The sequence below is a fragment of the Herpailurus yagouaroundi genome, unplaced genomic scaffold (assembly GCF_014898765.1).
Source record: "Herpailurus yagouaroundi ecotype Mexico unplaced genomic scaffold, PumYag 29, whole genome shotgun sequence".
NCBI lineage: Eukaryota > Metazoa > Chordata > Mammalia > Carnivora > Felidae > Herpailurus > Herpailurus yagouaroundi.
Genome location: NW_024412377.1, coordinates 114,691,889 through 114,695,652, shown reverse-complemented (window position 1 = coordinate 114,695,652; position 3,764 = coordinate 114,691,889).

Genomic DNA, 3,764 nt, shown 5'->3' with positions numbered 1-3,764 from the left:
ATTATTTTCTTTTACTTCCATTACACCTTATAAATCCTCTTAGAGTATCAGACAATAATTTTTTTTTTTTTTTTTTTTTTTTTTTTTTTTTTTTTTTAACCCCTAAAAACCCCTTTTTTTTTTAAAAAAAAATTTTTTTTTTTTTTTTTTTTTTTGGTTTGTATGTTGCTGGATCCCAGCAGACCATGAGTTTCTTGAGAACAGAGGCTTCATCTTATTCATTTTTATTTCTTAGTGCTGTGCCTGGATTATATCTGTGACCCCCATTTTTAGGGAGCTTGACTGGCTACATGATCAAATGAGTAATGAACTAGCTCTAATGGGATCACAAAATGTTAAAGCAGTAAAGGAATCTAGAATTTTTCCTACTGTAATGGTTTTCAAATTCTAGAAGCTGAATCCTTTCTTCAAGTGAAATCTTAGGTTGAAAGTATCCTGTGGCTCACCCAGGATACTGCCTGCCCATCCTTTTCTCTGACCCTCCTGCCCCACAAGGTGACCTCTGTGGAACTTTTAGGGTTTTGTGGATCACTGTTTGGTAACCATGTTTTCTTTTTTTTTTTTTTTAATTTTAATTTTAATTTTAATTTTTGAGAGAGGGAGAGACAGAGCACAAGCAGGGGAGGGGCGCAGAGAGACACAGAATCTGAACCAGGCTCCAAACTCCAAGCTGTCAGCGTAGAGCTTGGCCCAGGGATCAAACTCACAAACGATGAGATCATGACCTGATCCAAGATCAAGAGTCAGGCGCTTAAACATGTTTTCTTAGAGTCATTGAGCTTGGGTTTCTCCATCTGGCTTCCTTTCCTTATAAAGAGATTTTGACATGTCATAAGGTGATGCTATTATACCACAAATACTTCCTTCACATACGTGCATGCACTCAGGTACACATACACATCCCTCTCTCAGGTCCTGGTGAAAATATTGAAGAAGATGATGTACATAACTCAAAGTCTCATAATCTGTGGAATTCACAGTGGCTGTTGACATTCTGGCAATAGGACCAGCTCAAAGGATTAAAGCTTGACCAGAATTTATGTGGGAGAATCTACTTTCTGAATTATAACACCTTTCTCAAACCCCTTTCCAATTATGCTCCTCAATCTACTACTCAACATCATCAGAACACCTCATGTCCTATCATAAACCACTGACCTGCCATGATAGATTAAAGGCAGCATATTAACACGATATTCCTCTTCTATTAAAAAATGTTCTTGTTAAGGTTTTAACTTACCTTACCTTTTCAGGATTTTGGTATCTGGTATCATATAGCTTCTACTTGTTTACAACAGTGAAGTCCTCAAGTATATTTGGGCGCTCCCGACATCTTGCTACCAGGATGATCCTTTCCTATGCTTGGTATTAGGAAATAAATGTAAATTTTGAGGTTGCTGGTACTATCAGTAGGAGACTCTTGAATTCACATTAGGGCAGGGTGTCTGAACTCATTTGAACAAATGATACTCTACAAATTATAGTGAATTGAAAAAGCACCAAAAGAACTTATTAAATGAAATTTGCATGTAAATTACAGTATATAGCAAATATGGAATCACTATGAATTAATTGCTGCAAGAAATAAATTTTATTAAATTTTTAAAATAATATTAATGGGACAAAATTAGATAAGTGAAAATTTTGTTAAGAATAAAAAATAGGGGCATCTGGGTAAGCATCTGACTCTTGATTTCAGCTCTGGCCATGATCTCATGGTTCATAAGATTGAGCCGTGCTGAGTGTGGAGCCTGCTTGGGATTCTCTCTCTCCCTCTGCCCCTCCCCCTCCATAGGCATGCTCTCTCGTTCTCGCTCTCTCTAAATAAAAGTAGGTTGAATTTTTCATTTTGTTAATGATTACTTTTTCTGGCAGAAACTTTTTAGTTTGATGTAGTTCCTTGTTTACTTTTGATTTTGTTCCTTTGCTTTTGGTACCAAATCCAAAAAATAATCTTGGCCCAAACCTATGTTAAGGAGCTTACATCCTGGATTTTCTTCTAGGAATTTTATGGTTTTAGGTCTTACATTCAAGTCTTTAATCCATTTGAATTGATTTTTGTGTATGGTGTAAGAAAGTGGTCTAGTTTCATTCTTTTTCATGTGGTAGTCTAGTTTTCCCAATTATTGAAAAGACTGTCCTTTCCCCATTGTATATTCTTGGCTGTTTGTTGTAAATCAATTGATCATGTAAGTGTGAGTTTATTTTTGGGGTCTCTATTCTGTTCTATTGATCTATGTGTCTGTACCTATACCATACAGTTGTAATGATTATAGCTTTGTAGTATAGTTGAAAATCAAGGGGTGTGATGCCTTTAGCTTAGTTCTTGTTTCTCAAGATTGATTTGGCTATTTGGGATCCTTTGTGGTTCCATACAAATTTTAGGATTATTTGTTCTATTTCTATGAAAAATGCCATTGGAATTTTGATAGGGATTGCACTGAATATATATGAAAGCAGTGTTTTAAAATTAAAAAAAAATGTTTAATTATATTTGAGAAAGAGAGAGAGATAGAGTGAGACAGAATGCAAGTGGGGGAAAGGCAGAGAGAGAGGGACACACAGAATCCGAAGCAGGCTGACAGCTCAGAGCCTGATGTGGGGCTTGAACTCACCAGCTGTGAGATCATGACCTGAGCCAAAGTCAGACGACTAACCGACTGAGCCACCCAGGTGCTCTGAAAGCAGTGTTTTAAATAATTTGTCTATGTCTGCTAAATTTTACAATGATATTTCTGAGTCAGATGACCACACCAAAAGCAGTTTAGAACCCATCCATATATATATATATCCATATATCCATATATATAATATAATATATATCCATATATATGTATATATATTATGTATATATATGTGTATATATATATGGATATATATTTTATATGGGTGTATATATATATTTATATTTGTAATGTGTATTTATTTATTTGTTTTGAGAGACAGAGAGCGACAGTGTGAGCAGGGGAGGGGCAGAGAGAGAGGGAGAGAGAGAATCCCAAGCGGGCTGTGCATTGAGTGCAGAGCCTGATGCAGGGCTAGATCCCATGAACTATGAGCTCATGACCTGTGCTGAAACCAAGAGTTGGACATTCAACTGAATGAGCCACCTAGGCACCCCCCCCATCCTTATACATTTTAAAATTACAGTCTAATTTGGAAATTTCATTTTGCATTAGGAATGTTGTAGCAGAATGAAGATGAGTATCACCTATACATTTTATAATATTCAAGTCAATATGAATTAGATTGCTTTAAAATTCATTAATTGCTTTGTATTGGACAAGCTCTTTCTCCGTTTCTTAGAAACTCAAGACAGACATTTTTCATTTTTACTTTGGAGAATTCCAAACTTTTGCATGTTTTATTTGGACACACTTTGAGAGCTACAAACCTGTCTACTTTTTATGCAAAGTATCTTTCTTTTAGAAATAGCATTGTGGGGAGAATGTGTGTGAGGTATAGATGTTCAGTACCCAGTAAAATAAAAAAATATCAATCCATATCCTAGACCAGCCATCATTTATGAGATGACTGTTGGTAGACAACCTGCCTTGGAGATATGGTTTGCCCTGCTCACATCACCAAGAAGTGCTCTGTGAGCTCACCATTTAGAAGAATGCCTGGTACCTAGTGTCCCAGCTGTCTGTGGGTTAGGTGAGGTGATCTCTCATATAGTATTTCATTGCTTTGAGACACCAGTGGTTGCACCATTGATTTAATAATAGCTTTTTAGGGGGCGCCTGGGTGGCTCAGTCAGTTTA